At 40.2% G+C, this 16,334-nt stretch overlaps 1 long non-coding RNA gene across 1 annotated transcript in view; it reads left to right on the top strand.

Annotated features, from left to right (window-relative positions):
• Positions 1–5,835: 5,835 nt before the first annotated feature.
• Positions 5,836–16,334, top strand: part of LOC142015314 (uncharacterized) — a 34,134-nt gene continuing 23,635 nt past the window's right edge. The window contains exons 1-2 of the long non-coding RNA XR_012646122.1: positions 5,836–6,041; positions 10,540–10,809. This is a non-coding gene — a long non-coding RNA (uncharacterized LOC142015314). The remainder of the gene's footprint in view (positions 6,042–10,539; positions 10,810–16,334) is intronic.

The following is a 16,334-nucleotide window of genomic DNA, read 5'->3' as shown; positions in this document are numbered from 1 at the left end:
TTCACCAAGGCCACACAGTGAATTAGTGGAAAAGGTAAACCCTGATTCCCAGCTGCTTGCACCTTTTAGCTGTGTGCTCCTGGAGCCTAGTCAAAAATCCTATATTTCCTGTCTACAAAGTTGTTTGCCTTACAAGTGCATTAAAATATGCCATTTATCAAGCTGATTGTACGCTCATCTTAGAAAGGAGGAAGGGGATGTGAAGTTACTGAAAATACATTTGCCATGATTTCAAGTTTAAGACCCCCGTTACATTTCTTAGTATATAGGTCTACGTGTTTGAATATGTGTGCAAGTGATCTTAACGCTAGGCACATGACTACTAGAGAAAAAGGCCATCCATCTCATGTTAACTTGTTTATTTTAAAGACTTAAGACACTTATACTAAGATGGAAATGAAGTGTTTAAAAATCTCACACTGCGTGCCACTGATCATTGCCATTCTTTCTCTATTTCCAGCGGGGACAGATTTTTTTTTAAAGAACATTTGCAGATTTCAGCTGGGGTGAAACAGCTACCCTTGGTCTTGAAAGAAACTCAGGAAAGCTGCTCTGCCATCATCTCTGAAACACTGGAGGTAGAGAGTCAGGAGATCATCAGTCAGAGCTTTTGCACACAGCTGGGAAGTAGATATGGGCGGGGGATAAAAGTCAATGAGAAAAAGATAGCTCTTACAGATCATCAAAATCTACTGAACTGTCAGCATGAAGATGACAGTGTAGGGTTGCAATGACAACAACAAGCACAGTTGGACTGTGCCTGAGAAACCAAGAGACGAATTTGTCTGACTGTGTAAGACTGTAACTGCATCTATCAGATCGCTTGCTGAACAGGTTTTAGCCAAGCGGAATACACTTCAATAATAATAATACTTTGCTCTTCTACAAGGGGATCCCAAAGCATTTTCCAAGCAATGGATTTGGCCTCACAGCTCCCCTGTAAGGCCGGTCATATTTGTTATTTACATTTTAGAGATGGTGAAATGGAAGCACAGAAAGTGAACTGATTTATCTGAGGTCACTCAAGAACAGTGATAGAAACTAACTCCCAACTTGAATACCTCTTCCCAGAACAAGTCTACATGAATATTCTTGTTTCCTGTCTCTGAAGACAGGAGTCAAACTATATCCAATGAAAACTTAATACATTAGTTTGAAAAAAAGAAAACATCAAGGAATAACCCTATGATCCAGTTGTTGTCATTTCAAACTGAAGGAAGAGGACCTTTCTTTTATTTTGATTCATGAGAGTTCAAACTTCTGAATGTTTTTGAGTTACCAAGGAACCAAAATAACTGAAAATGAAACTCAGCAAAAAACATCTGAATCACCTGATTTCTAAGAAAACTCCTAAACTGAATCAAGATCTTTTAAGGTACTTCAGCAAATGCTATGACAAAGTTATTCCAAATCTGTAATGACATCTAAAACCAACCAAATTTCATGTAGTTTTGCATTTACCTCTGTTTTATTCGGATTTAATATCATAATAGAGTCAGTCTATAATACTGGATCTCAATGGGAACTTCATGGTCTCTCCTGTACCTTTGGTGACTGCTCCTTAAACCAAATCTGTGCAGGGCAAGGTCTCCTCTCCACCATGAACTTCTACTCTAAGACTCTCTAGTGTCCATTTCCAAAGATGGGACATCGGATTTGGTGGTGAAGACTGCATAGTTCCTAACCAGCAGAGGAATGTTAGTAGTCAGAGCTGGTCAGAAATTTTTTCAGCCAACATTTTTTTTGCCAAAACATCTCATTTAAGCACATGGATTTCTTTCCCATGAGAAATTAACAATTCTGATGAAAAATTTTGATTTTCTGGTAGTAAATATTAACCAAAAAACCCCTTTTGTTTTCTATCAACATTTTGAAACAAAAGGACGTTTTGCTTTGACATAAAATGTTGGTTCGGTTCGTTGGTTTTAAAAAAACAGACTGAAGCCATGTTGTGTGTTGAAATGTCAGTTCAAAATGACAGAATTTGTTTCATTTCATCTGAAATGGTAAAAGCTTTTAGTTTGAACATTTCTGATGTAAATCTTCTTGGAATTCTTTGTTTTACAAACTTTTGTTTTTTGGTATTTTGACTCTTTTGAACCAGAATCAAAACCATTCTTGCAGATTTTATTTTCTGAACAGCTCTAGTAGTTGGCTGCCAGCCAAGCTCAGAAAAGGAATTTTCAGATGGTTTCTGAGAGCCTCTTTATAGCCCTGGCTAAACATCACAGAGAGTGGAAGACAGGAGATGTGGGTTCTGCACTTAGTTCTTCCTAGGACTTCCTGAGCGTGGCCTTGGACAATGCACTTTGGTTCTCTGTTTCTTGGTTTCCCTAGCTGTAAAGTGGAAAATAATACTTGCTTCCCTCCGGGGAGTGTGGTGAGACTGAGATGGAGTGACCTATACAAGAACATTATACAATATTACCAATGCCTGTTCGTCTAGGTCAAACTACTTGCTACTTGCAGGCTATGTCTAAATGGCACCCTAACCTCAAAATGGGCTATTTTGGCATGTGGCGCTGTCTAAATGGAGTCACATGCCAAAATAAAGCCCTATTTTGAGGCATCCCTGTACTCCTCATGCAAGAGGTTTGCAGGGATGCCAGAACAGCACACCTGTATCTCAAAAACTGTTTTGAGACAATGCGTGCATTGCATTAACGTGGGCAGATATTTTAGGATATCTTTGTATCCAGAATTAGCACCTGCTGTGTACACATAACCACAAAGTCCTTTGTGGTCCTGAGAGGCATCTCTCCCGCCACTAGTGCTTCTGCATTGCTGTCATTTCCCCTCTCTGTCATTTTCCCTTGCTGCAAGAAAATGTAAAAACAGCTGATTTGTGGCAGTACTGGCTTCAAAGATGCACCACAGGCACTAAGCTTTTAAGTGTCTCTAATGGACAGAAAAAGGCAACCCAGCCAGCAATCACATTCCATTGTCTGCACATCAGTCCAGAATATACTTTGCTAGCCTCATGCCTGCTCACTTCTGGACAGCTTTCTGTGCTAGTAAGGCCTATTCAAGCATCTAATGGAATTACTTCCATTAAGACAGCTTCTTGTGCTCCAATATATCTTTCAGGCTTCTTCTACTGACAGCATTTTCATATGTGCATAAGGGATAGCACTGTGCGTTAGGGGTCATTCAGTGTTACAAGAGGGAGTAAGATTCCTTCCTCCACACTCCTCTGTGTAGCCTTCCTACATCTGGGCTCCAGGTACCAGAGGCAGGTGAAAAGGGAAGCAGGCACTGTGCAACTGCTATGACTCCCACACCACCTCATAAGGAAATGGGCTAGGAAGTGGTGGAGAAGGGTGAGGAGTGGATGGAATCTTAATTTCACCCTTAGAAGTCCCAGGATACTGGAGTGGAGCTAGCACAGAGTGAGTGAGCATGCTATAACCATTAATGTGCTATAAAGCAAAATGAAAGCAGAGGCAGGAGCGTGACTATCTGACTTACACAAATATGCCTTTGTGCTTCTCCTGAGGCAATGACCCATACAAAGGGTTGCACCTATGCCCCCCATCTAACCCTCTAAAGCAGCAACTGAGGATTTCCTCTTAAATTTAGTGGCCTGGGGAATGCTCAGTTTAGGACGTAATAGACTATTGAAGGTTTCTTTTTAGAAATACAGTAACTGAGAATGGAGGTTATTTTTAAATACAATTTTCTCATTGATTTTTCTGAGTGCTATGTAATTCATGGTTACTGGATCAAAGAGTCAAGTCATAATGTAAGTAGTACATTGATAAATCCAATAATAAAAAAATAGTACTGAAAATGTTGAGAAGTTCCAGTAAAATCCAAATTGCAACATTAATTATTGATAATACATATATAGCTTCACATTTATTCAACTGTTTGAAAAGGAAACTCTGATGCATGGCATGATTAAGGCATAAGGAATATAATTCAAATAAACCAGAATAAGAAAACCAACCACCTTCCCTCCTTCTAAGTCAGAGTCACAGATTCAGTCTTTGCAGGATTGGGGATATACTTTTAAAGTAAAATAGCCCCTCCTGTCACTGCTTGCCCCAGCTGAAAACAAACTGGGGTGTGCGGTAGGCTATGCTGGTATTCATGTGTCCTGTGGAGAGCTAAGGATAGTCCTTGCAATGATTGCAGTTAGTAGGTGACCAAGGGACAGATTAAAAATTTAGTACAAGAATTAGAGGACAGCAGACCCTGGAAAAAACAATAAGCAGGATAACTAGGCATGTGATCCTGAGTTTGGAAGAAAGTTATAAAATTCACCAACTCTGAATAGGGAAGCCTTGGGAAAGAAGATAATAACTATCTGTAGCTCCAATGAGTGTCATAAAACAGCCACATTTGTTTAAGTAGTAAGGTTTGTATGGAGTGCATTCATAACCCAAAGAAAGATTTTAGCCTGGAATTTCCACATAACCAAAGTAGTTCAGAACATGAATGCAGTTTGCTTAATTTGTGTTGCATTTCCAGCTTTCATCCAGATTACTGGTGTTTGGTTTCATCTGCAAAAATAATTTGTAGTAAAAGATCTCTCTCTATTCTTGTGTTTTTCTCCCCATTAAACATTGTTTACATTATTTATTGAATCTGTTTACTCTGATATAATTATTTAATAAGATACTGTATAAATATTACACAATTGTTGAATAACTCAGTACTTATGTTTAAGATAGTTGATGTTTAACTTGCAATTAATTATTTTATTTAATCTAAAATACATATTTAATTACACTCTTTATGATATTAGGGGTATTTTCTGATGTAAAATTACACAGTATGACAAATGAACTAAGCAGCTGATAGTATGCAATAAATCTTGTCTTAAGAATCCACTGGTATTTGTAAACCACCTAATAATTTTTTATTGAGTTGTAATGACGCGTGTTATGACGCATGTTTCAGACAATAAGAAAGTGGTTTAGCAGGGTTTACAGACCACATCTTCCCTGATGTAATTTCACCAAAGTCAGGGAGGTTACACAATAGATGAGTTTGTGCATAAGGACAGATCCCTTCTAAGGTAAATCAGCTTCCTGTCTGCCAGTTGCAAATTGGGAAATTTTGGTAAAACATCCTTTATGCAAGGCTGAGGACACTTTTCTGGGTTGGGGGCCACTGAGTCACAGAAAAATGAGTTGGGGCGCATAAGAAGCACCTGTGGCTCCCCACCCCCTGCTGCTCCAAAAAAAATCTCCAGACATTGTACCATTTTAATGTGATAACCTGCTGGATCTGTAAAACATACTTTGGTGCATAGTCATGGAGAAGTAGCTGTGTGAGTCTATATCTTCACAAAACAAAAAACCAGTCATGCAGCACTTTCAAGAGTATCACGCTAATTTTATTAGGTGATGAGCTTTGGTAGGACAGACCCACTTCTTTAGATCTGGAAATTCTAAGAATTTCTGATAAACTATGAGAATTTCCAGATCTGAAGAAGTGGATCTGTCCCATGAAAGCTTTTCACCTAACCAATTATTTTGATAGTCTTTGAAGTGCTACATGACTGCTTTTCTACTTTTGTGCATATGTCATTTTTTGTAGCTGAAGTTATAAGGAGTGGCTACATATTTGTATTCCAAATGTTTGCCTTTGTGAATACCTGAGATGTGGCTACCATATTGTGAGATTATGGCTTGTGACTACTTAAACAACTTAATGTGTATCCATCCACCTCTCAGGAACTTGTCTATGAACATGCAATCCAGCAGACAGGCAGTGGCTGATTGCCTAAAAAGGACTTGAACAGATGACCTGCTCATGTGACAGTCTCTATCTTGGAGTAGACTGTTAGGTAAAGAGAAGAACAGAATTCCCTGCACAGGGGAAAGATATAAAGAGACCCTGGGGCCCCTCCATCTTTTGTGTCCAGCCTGCTTAATCTTTTGTCTTTGTCTTGCTTCATCTTTGTCTCCAGCCTGAACTAGAAATTGCCTGACACACCCTAAGAAAGACAGAGACCTTTGCTGGACATCCAGATCAGGATAAGATTATTTTTGACCTGAAGATTTCATCAGATCTAAAAACAACTATTGAGGGTAAGAACTCACAAGAATAGAATTAACTATGCATTGTCTCTTTTATTTGATAACTCATTTTGATCTGCTTGTCCTTATCTATAACTACCTAAAACCTACCGTTTTGCTTAAGAAACATTCTTTTGTTTATAATCAAACACAATGTAAATTGTTATTACCTGTGGAGAGAGTGCTACCACTCCTCAGATCTCCCTTACATAGATCAAGAGGGCTTACCTAATGACCCCTCCCTGTGCAAAGCTTTCGCATGGAGAGAGAGAAATTTAGTTGAGGTTTTGGTTCTTTTTGGAAATTGGTTTCCTGAGTGCTCTGCCCTAGAACTGCTTCAACCCCAAGCTGTGGTTAAGCCGTGTCTGCATTGCTCTGTAGGGGTGCTGAAATCCCAACTCCGTGCCTTGGCTGGAGGAGAGCAGAGGATGTGGCTCAGCAGGACAGAATGGTGGGGGAGCCCCAGTGAGCAACAAGGTGGGGATCAATGGCATGATTGGCACACCAAGGAACATCCCACAGGGGTCTTCTGTGATCACATTCCGCCACATCTGGTCAGCAGACAAAGGCCTCATCTGAACTTGCCATTACCCTCTGGGCAGTCTGCTGGAGTCTTTATGCAGAGCAATTCCTCTTCTGTCAGGAGGAGGTAAAGCATGTACTGCTGGTGGTAGGATGGCTGCTGCACTCTGTGAACTCAGTGTGTTGTGGGGTGACCCATGTGCTTTGTGGCTAGCATGTGCCTTGAAAGGATGGCAGCTATTTTGGCTGGATTTGGGCACTGACTCCATTTTATGCAAACCAGGTAGTGGTTCTACAGGCTGCTGTCTTGTTGCCAATGTGGTGCTGAATGCAGCAAACTTTGAGGCTGTCCTGGCCTTAGAGCCTGCCAAATTTCTAGTTTAATATGCATTCATCCTTGCTACATTCTGGGGAACATGTAATGAAAATGGCCATATTAGTCATGAGCTGTCAACAGTGAAGAATTTCAATTGGCATCTTACAATGTCAGCTCACACCAGACTGGGAATATAGTATGACACATCAGAATAACAAACATGTGACGGATTTGTTTTAATTGCCTTTCTTATCCATACTTAACCTCTATCATTGTGGCGGGATGGAGAAGGCAAGAGAGGCGGTAACCTTTCAAAACAGAGGCAAAGGGTAGAGAAAAGGATGGGAGTCAGCCAGCATCCATCAGCATTATGAAGCTGAACTGGCAAAGGGGTCCCCCTGTGGAGACCGGCTATTGTGCCTATGCCCTTATCAGAACAGTTGCATGTAATCAGCTGATTGGGTATTCCTGCTGCTTGCCTATAAATTATTCATCCACTGAACAGGACAGGCTAGTATTCTTTTGTTTCAAGATGAATTCTGAATGAGGGCTTCAGCATAAGAACTGCTGTTGATTTCCCATCTCCACGAGGGTGATTTTCTGGCTCTGCTGCTCATAATTTGATTGTTGGGTGGCTCTAGGTTTCCCCGTATGGGTATGTGAAACTTTGCCATTCTCTCTCTTCTAGGATCTTAAGATTTCTTCTCTGGGACAAAATGATGTAGCTGTGGATTAGTTTAATGGATTCTAAATTATTGATGGCATGTGTTCCATGCTTGCAGTCTATCCAGAGTGCTTTACTGCTGCATAGCATAGTATCCAGAGGCACTGACACCTCATACGAGTGTGAGTGAAGTCACTGCTCTACAGCTTAGGCTGAGAGCCAGTTGGCATTTAGCTCATGGGGTACAGCTCTGGGCTTTAGCCCCTATGATCACAGGTTCTATTACTAGTGCTGGTAACCTGGGTGTGCCACTGTTAAAACCAGCAGCTTGTCCAGGATGAGCTACTTGAAGGTCTCAGAAGCTCAGGATGTGCTTCCTCAGCCTGGGGGTCATGTAGTACCCAGATGCACTGAGACCTCATGCTAGGGTGAGTGAAGTCTCTGCTCTATGGCCTAGGCTGAGAGCCAGCTGGCCTTCAGCTCATGCAGTAAAGCACTAGGCTTTAGGCCCTATGATTGCAGGTTCTGTCCCTGGGGCCAGCAACCCAGGTCTGTTGGCCTTACAATAGCATGGATACCTGAGAATCTGTGACAGCATGCACCTACCCATAAAGGATGTTGGTTTCAATTAATCACTTTCCAAATGTTCCTAGTTTGCTGCAGTCATAATTAATTTCACATCACCCACAGAAAGGCTGCAGCATGATGATTAACTTTACTAGAAGCCAACTGATAGGAAGAAGGTGAGGTTATTAAAGAAATGACAAATTATTGACTGTTAGATTGGGGGGTAGCCCTGCATCTAGTTTCCCCTCTTTAGAGGGAAAATTCCCTGGGAATCTCCCCCCTCCTTTTAGCCTAGGGGAGGGTTTGGAGGCTGTGTCCTCCAGTGACCAACCCAGCAGCAGCTCTGGCTCAGGCCCTAGGAGTACTAGGGTTAGCTAGTGCCTCTTTGCTGGTCACCCCTGAACTGGGCTGGCTTCTCTCCTTTTATCCTGCTTCCAGGCCTGACGCCGGCTGCAGGTGAAATGGGGTGGGGCTCATTGGGCAAACAGGCTCTGTTTAACCCCTGCACTGCCAGGCCTTTCTTTCACTCCCTTACAATGAAATTAAAAATTATCAAAGATGTCACAGAATCGTAGACATTAGAGTTGAAAAAGGCTTTAAATCATCTCTAATTCATCTTTCCTTTGCCAATATAAGATTTAGATTAAGGTGTTGATTTCAGCCCATCTCATCTATAAACAAAAAAAGAAATTGAGCAATTTAGTTATATTGCCCAAGATGAGTGAAATATAATAAATCAGCAGTATAAATAGCATGGAGTAAAGTGGAGTTATGAATTGGAGTTAGTCTCTCAGCACCTTTCAGGATCCAACTCCTGGTTTCTATCTTGACAGTGTCCCTTCACATTTATCTAGGCATTGTCCATAAATATTCATGAGCAGTTCTGATGAGAAGTGCCATGATTTCTCAGCTGTGTTTACAGGCCCTTCACCTGGGTCCTTAAAAGACTGTTGGCATGCACTCAGCAATGCAGTAATTATAGTCATTAAGAAGGAATGGATGAACTATGTCTAGGTATATTTATTTTCTTGATTTTAAGGAGAAAGTCTCTCTGATTTTGTTCCTTTAAATCTCACAGGACATCAGTGAAAATGTTTATTAGTAATTTGGTTTTAATATGGTCTGAAGCATATCAGGCTCAGTTCATTTTTACATTCCAAAACTTGGACATATGAGCACAGGAGGATGTATGTGCATTTCTTCTGGCAGGTACAAAAATTTGGGGATATCTCTGTGGTATATAGGAAGAACAGTGTATCCCCTTCAGAAAACATGGACCAAAGATATAAATAATGATGCTTTGCACTTTTTAAAGTGAATTCCAAACATGAACTAATAAACCCTCACCACACTTCAGTGTGGTAAAGCAGCTAAGGCCTAGCTTTTGCAATGAGACTCATGTGGTGTCAACACAGGACTGGGGCTTATAGCTTTTTTATCCCCATGTTAGGAAACTGAGGCTGGGATTAAGTGACCTGCTCTAAACTATGACAGGCTGGTATTAGATCTCAGCAGTTCCTAATCACATTCCTGTGTTCAGGTCATTGGTCACTCTCCTGCTCTAAACACACAATTCTGGCAACTGGCAGATGTATTTTAGAGGGGAAATGTGGCTCAGAGAGAAAATAAAATATTTACAACTATCTTAAATACATTTTCTAATTCAAATATCAGAAAATGTAGAAGACATACACCTCACATGTAGAACAAGTCATTTTTCAGATATAAAAGTCACACTTGTACACAATTCAGAGCACAGGACCATAGAGGGAGGCTGTACTGGCCCTTCTCATTCAAAATTATAGTGACATTACCATGGACTAAGGGGTTAGTTGCAGAGGAAGTGCAGTGGTACGAGTGAAGGGGGCACAGTGCAGGGGCTGCAAGACGGGATGGAGGTGCAGGGAGGGGTAGGAGTGAAAGGTGCACAGTATAGGGGTTGTGGCACAAGAAAGATGCAGGGGCTAGGAGTGAAGATTATATGGGGTAGGTGCACAGGTGATCAGAGTGTAGCAGTGGATGGGGCACACTTCAGGGGTTGGAGCCAGGGGCATGGGAACTATTTGTAGAGTGGGGGTGCTGAGAAACACTGCTCCGAACTGTAAATCCTGTATATAATGGAAACTCCTTCAAGTCAGGGAGTGCTGCAGCTCCCCCAGCACCTATGGTTGGGGCACAGGAGGGTGGTGCAGGCATTAGGGACAAAGAGGACAAATTTCAGGGAGAGAGGTGCAGGGACTGGGGGTAGGTTGAGACTACAGACCCTTTGGGGGACCAGAGGCTATGGGGGGGCAGCATGACCATGGGGTCCAGAGGCACCAAAATGCAAATTTGCTCAGGGTGTTATTTTCCCTAAGACCAGCCCTAAGTATGAGCTACCAGATGCACATCTTTAAAGCATCTTTAATTTTCAGATTTTGCCTGCAATTCCGTTTTTGCAGGCTGGAGGTGTTGGTACTGATTAGATGATGTCCAGTGCAGGTCCCCAGGAAGCAACATCAGGAACACGAACTATCATGAGGCTGGCCTGTTGAGGAAACCTTCCCTGCTGGGAAAGGGTATTGGAACCAGTACAACTATGAACACACTAGCACATTCTGCTCAGCCCTATTTTGCACCATGGATTCACCAAACCACATTAAGAAGAAGCTTGTGGACCAGATGTTCACCAGCTCAGCCTCAGCAAGATATAGTCTGGCATTCTCATGCAGGTAAGGGTCTTTGTTCTTAGCTCATATCACTCTTTGGATTTCAAAGCCAGAAAGAATCATTAGATGGTCTACTCTACCCTCCTCTATATCATAGGCCATAGAATTTCATCTGATTACCACTGTTTAATGCCCAGTAATTTGTGTTTGTCTAAAGGTGTGTCTTGATTTGAAACCTTCAAGACATGAAAGAGCCAACACTTTGCTAAGACATTTTCTCTCAAGGGTGAACGCCCTTAGTGTTAAAATGCGCCCTTATTTTTAATTTGAATTTGTCTGGCTTTCGACATTGGTTTTTGTTATGTTTTATTCACTAGAATAAAAAAAAACTCTTTGCTACTTTCTCCCTGTAATGATACTAGTACACTGTAATCAAGTCAACTTTATCTCCTGTGACAAGGCAATCAGCTGGAGCTCCTAAGATATTTCATAGTAAGTCTCTTTTCCCCCCATCCTGAATCACTTTTATGATTCTTCTCTGCTCCCTCCATTTTTTAAGCATCTTTATAGAAATGTGTACCCCAGAACTGGATGCAATACTCCAATATCAGACAGATGGATGCCATAGATGTACTAGTCTTTTGGCCTAACTGAACTTGAGGCCTGATCTAACCCCACAGCTCAGACAATGAAGACTTATGCTATTGACTGTCATGGACACTGAATCAATCTGTGGTTTTCATGTCCCCACTAAAACTTTGCATTATTCTGGAGCTTTGGAGCAGTTGAAATAAGATTCCAGATCCAAACATTGTGACTCCGACCCATCTTCAGGCTTCACTAGAATAACAACAGTAATTTATTAATCAGTAATAAAATTCAAAAGAAAAAGGATGTTCCCGTTTGCAAGCCTTGACAGGATTTCAAACTAAACTAAGCTGTGTGTCCTTTTAATAAAGAACATTTTTGTAGACTTTTTTCATTCTTGCTGAATGATTAAATGAAGGAAACTAAACTAGGCTGATGCTGACAAGTTAATCAAGTCTATAAAGAAGTATTAGAATTAACTGTGCTCATTTAGTCTTAAAGAGAAGTGATCATAGAATTGATAGGATACATAAAAGAAGCCCAAACCAAATTTATTAACCATTTAACAACTTACTCTAACCAAATGAAAATGTAAATAGTGTTACATAATCACTGCTGTTTTCTTTAAGGGAATATGAGAAGGTAGACTAGATTACAAAGTGAGAAGAAACGTGCAAGAAAAAACTGAGCTAAGTCTCTTAAGTACTTCTTTGCATATAACCTTGGAATGTAATACAAATATTATACAGCAGTTAGAATGATTAACATTAATGTGAGGGAATAGACTTTAAAAAGCTAATAACACTCTGTGATAACTGCATTTGGCAGAATAGTACATAGACCCTAAATAGTTTGTGGCTCACCAGACAAGTTCAAGCTAAATGGATGATAAAACATGTGGTGTGTGACCTGGTGCTCTGTTATTCTTTAGTGGGAAATTTGCTATCTCTAATGATGAAAGAGCCAATACTCTAATTCAAAATGTTAAAGTGGTTCTGGTCTCAAAAGTGACTGTGAAAAGGACACCATCTTACTCACCAGTTTAGCTCCTTGTGTGTGTTCAGTGTCAGATGTCAAGGGAGCTACAGAGGAAGCACAAATTTCATCTTTATGAGGTTCGTGTGTGTGTATATCACCCTGTGATGATGACATATCTACACATTTAAGTCTATTATTTTCATTGTTTCCTTTTGATAACTCCTCTCTGGTCTTTTAAGAGCAGCCTATGTTTGTGTTGCTTGATTTCTATTTAGACTGAAAAATCCATAGGGTAGGAAGCAAGCCATCCTCCAGGGCGTTGTATTGTACTAAACAATAAATAATAATAAAAATGAAAAAGGAACTATTTTAGTGATATTATATATCAGATATCACTGTAGCCAGAAAGCAGATAAGGATCTGAGAATGAAAGGAGTGTATTTCTATTAATTATTATTTGTATATACTCAACCCAAGTGGAGTCTATTTTCTAGGCACCTGCTAAGTGAAAGGAGAATTTACAAAGAACATCGACAAGAGAGACAGAAGATGAAAGAAATGAACTATTATTGTCCCCATTTTAAAGGGAGGAACTAAGGTGCAGGGACATTAAGCAATTTGCATGACGTCACTGAGGCTATCTTTGGCAGAACTGGACATGAACTCAGACCTCCTGAATCCCCCGCATCTTAATCACATGAGCATCCATTCCACTAACAGACTTGGAGGGCATTTTCCTTAGGTCTCAAGGTAATATAGAAAGCATTAGATTAGTATTGTACAAAGCAAGGAGACTGCAGGTCATAGGAGGCTAATAGAGGGAAGGCCAGTGTATCTCAGACAGGAAAGACATTGCATTAGCATGTGACACAGACAGTGAGTCCATGCAGGAACTAACTTTGAAGTGAACTTCGAAGTTAGTCACTACTTCAAAGTAGCCAGCAGAGAGTCTACACACATTTTTCCCTTACTTTGAAGCTAACTTCGAAGTAAGGGAGCCCAACATCAAAGTCCTTACTCCATTCCCGGGAATGCAGTAGTGCCCTACTTCCAAGTTTAACTTTGCTCAACTTTGAAGTCTGTTACTTTGAAGTAATACTTCGAAGTAGGCAACTTCAAAGTTATTTTTGTAGTGTAGACAGGGCCTGAGAGCCTGACCAACTGGTATATTATCTATACCAATGTAACAGGTGGTACTGAAATGGTAACCAGGGCCAATCTTTGTAGATTATTCACAAAGGCCGTGCCTACACTAGCCCAAAATCAGCAGATAGGAATAAGGGGATTTCGAAGTTGCCACCCGCATTCTAATGAGGCGCTGAATATGTATTTCAGCGCTTCATTAGTAAACTTCCAAAGGTCCATTTGCATGGCCATTTCGAAGTTTTGGGCTAGTGTAGACGTAGCCAAAGTCTTGTTAAGTAGACCAGACTCTTTAATATGTCTCCCTGTATTTTTAGAGAACCAAGGGGTAGATGCTAATTATATCTGTGTTTACCTATATCTTGTTATAAGTTAACAATGTAATCAGATTAGCTTGTAGAAGCTAATTCCTTTTTCACACCTTAAATTGTAATAGATGCATGAGGATGGTTCAGTTAACCTTAAAATTAAAGATGTAAGAGACAGCAGGAAATGTAAGATATTATTTACCTTGTCTTCAGCATAACTGCTTATCCAATGATGAACTGTCTTGGTAGTTTAAGTGATTAATTGCCTTATCTATATGAATACAACTAGTTACTTGCATAGAAAACAGAAGATTAGCTTCAAAGGAACAATATTCTTCATCCAAGGAAAGCTCTGCTGTGACAGTTTCTGTCAATAAGAGCCAATGAAAGAACAATAAAGAAAGCTTTGGGCCTGATGCTTTTTTAATCTCAGTTCTGCTTAAACTTCGGCAGGGAAAGGGTAAGCCACAAGACTGAGGTCTCTAGGTTTACTCTGGATTTATCCTGGAATTCTTGTGGGATAATTTGTACAAACACTGCACCTAGACTTCCTCTTTAATTTTTTAAACTGATTCCGTAAAAACATTTATAAGCTGTTGTACCACCTCTGCTATGAAATTAAACCAAGGACGTTATACACATTTGTATGTATATCTATCTCTTACCCTGATATAAACCTCTTTTTTCTTTTATTAATAAATATATTTGATTTCATTTACAAGGGCTGGTTATATGTACGTTTTTGGGGTAAGATCTGAAATATTAATTGACCTGGTGGGAAATGTGTCCAGTCTTTTGCGGCTAGTACAACTTTAACTGTGGTGAATAAAAAAAGAGAGGGAGCCGTGCTAGTCTATATACTATCAAAACAAAAAGGCAGTCAAGTAGCACTTTAAAGACTAACAAAATAATTTATTAGGTGAGCTTTCGTGGGACAGACCCACTTCTTCAGCCCATAGCCATACCAGAACAGACTCAATATTTAAGGCACAGAGAACCAAAAACAGTAATCAAGGAGGACAAATCAGGAAAAAAATGATCAAGGTGAGCAAATTAGAGAGTAGAGGGGTAGAAGGCGGGGAGAGAAGTTCAGGAATTAGATTACGCCAAATATGCAAACGAGCCCCTATAGTGACTCAGAAAATTTCCATCCCAGTTCAAACCTCATGTTAATATGCTGAATTTGAACATAAAAGACAGCTCAGCTGTCTCCCTTTGAATAGTGGTGAGAGATTTTTTCTTCGGTAACACGCAAATTCCTAAGTCATTAACAGAATGGCCCACTCCATTAAAATGTTGACTAACCGGTTTGTGGATCTGGAGTGTTTTGATGTCTGTTTTTTGCCCTTTAACTCTTTGTTTAAGGGAGTTAAAAGTCTGTCGAATGTACAAAGCATCTGGGCATTGTTCGCACATGATGGCATATATGATGTTAGTTGAAGAACATGGCTATGGTCTGAAGAAGTGGGTCTGTCCCACGAAAGCTCACCTAATAAATTATTTTGTTAGTCTTTAAAGTGCTACTTGACTGCTTTTTTGTGGTGAATAAAGTTTTCAGTAATCTCTTAATATATTAGATTTGACTGGTCTGGATGGGATCCAAAGGCAGGATAGAGTCTCGGTAACCAGTGCAGTATAACACAAGCTGTTTGGCCACTGGCTTTGCAAATCTAGTTATAGATAAGTCACCAGTTTCGGTGATCGTCTGCCCTATTGCTTGCAGTTTTCCCTAAGCGTGGCCTCTCCAGGCACCACGATCTCAGAGGGAATTACACACTAGGAAATGTGTCATGCTATTTATACAGAGAGCTAGGCAAAGCTGGAAATCACTGGGGGACTTAGAATACCAGATTGCTGGAGTTACTCAAAGTTCAGAGCAAAATGAAGCAAAGGAGGGATGACAATCCTAGAGAGCGGTGATTGAGTCTGTAGGGAGAAACCGCAAAAATAATTTGGCTGACATAATTTGAACAGAAGTTCATCATCATCATCATCATCATATCCAACAACCACAGGCTCAGTGCCCATTGGTGTCCAATGCCTCCCTCCCTATTTTCTATGATCTGTAGTTGAGGTCATTAAAAGGAGTCAGACCCTCTTTCTCCCGAGACCAACAGAGAACTTAAAGAAAGGAGAGGAGCAGGAGATGAGTTTACGGATAAAAAAATGCCAGTAAGAAGGCCCAGGACTTTGGCTATAGGATTTTAATTACTCAGATATTGATTTAGGTAACAGCTAAGGAGGATGCATGATTGTAGAAGTAGTAATAATAATTGCTTTCTTACAGAAATTTGTTGAAGGAGATCTGATCTGAGGCAACTAAAATCATAAGAAATAACATTTGATTAATCATAATTTAATATCTTGCATTTATATATAAATGCTCTTTGTAAACCATACATACTGCAGATCCTGAAGTTTTTATTCAGTACTTCGCCCTTACTCACCATGGGCAATAATTCATGTCACAAATAATCTCCTACCTTTAAATGGGACTATTGGCAGAATAAAATACTGCTCACTGTGAAAAAGGTATCAGAACTTGACCTTTAGCTTTTACTCCATGTTCAG

This window comes from Carettochelys insculpta, chromosome 6 (assembly GCF_033958435.1).
Source record: "Carettochelys insculpta isolate YL-2023 chromosome 6, ASM3395843v1, whole genome shotgun sequence".
Classification (NCBI taxonomy): Eukaryota; Metazoa; Chordata; order Testudines; family Carettochelyidae; genus Carettochelys; species Carettochelys insculpta.
The sequence above is the reverse complement of the archived record's forward strand: the minus strand, read 5'-3'. Positions and strand labels throughout refer to the sequence as shown.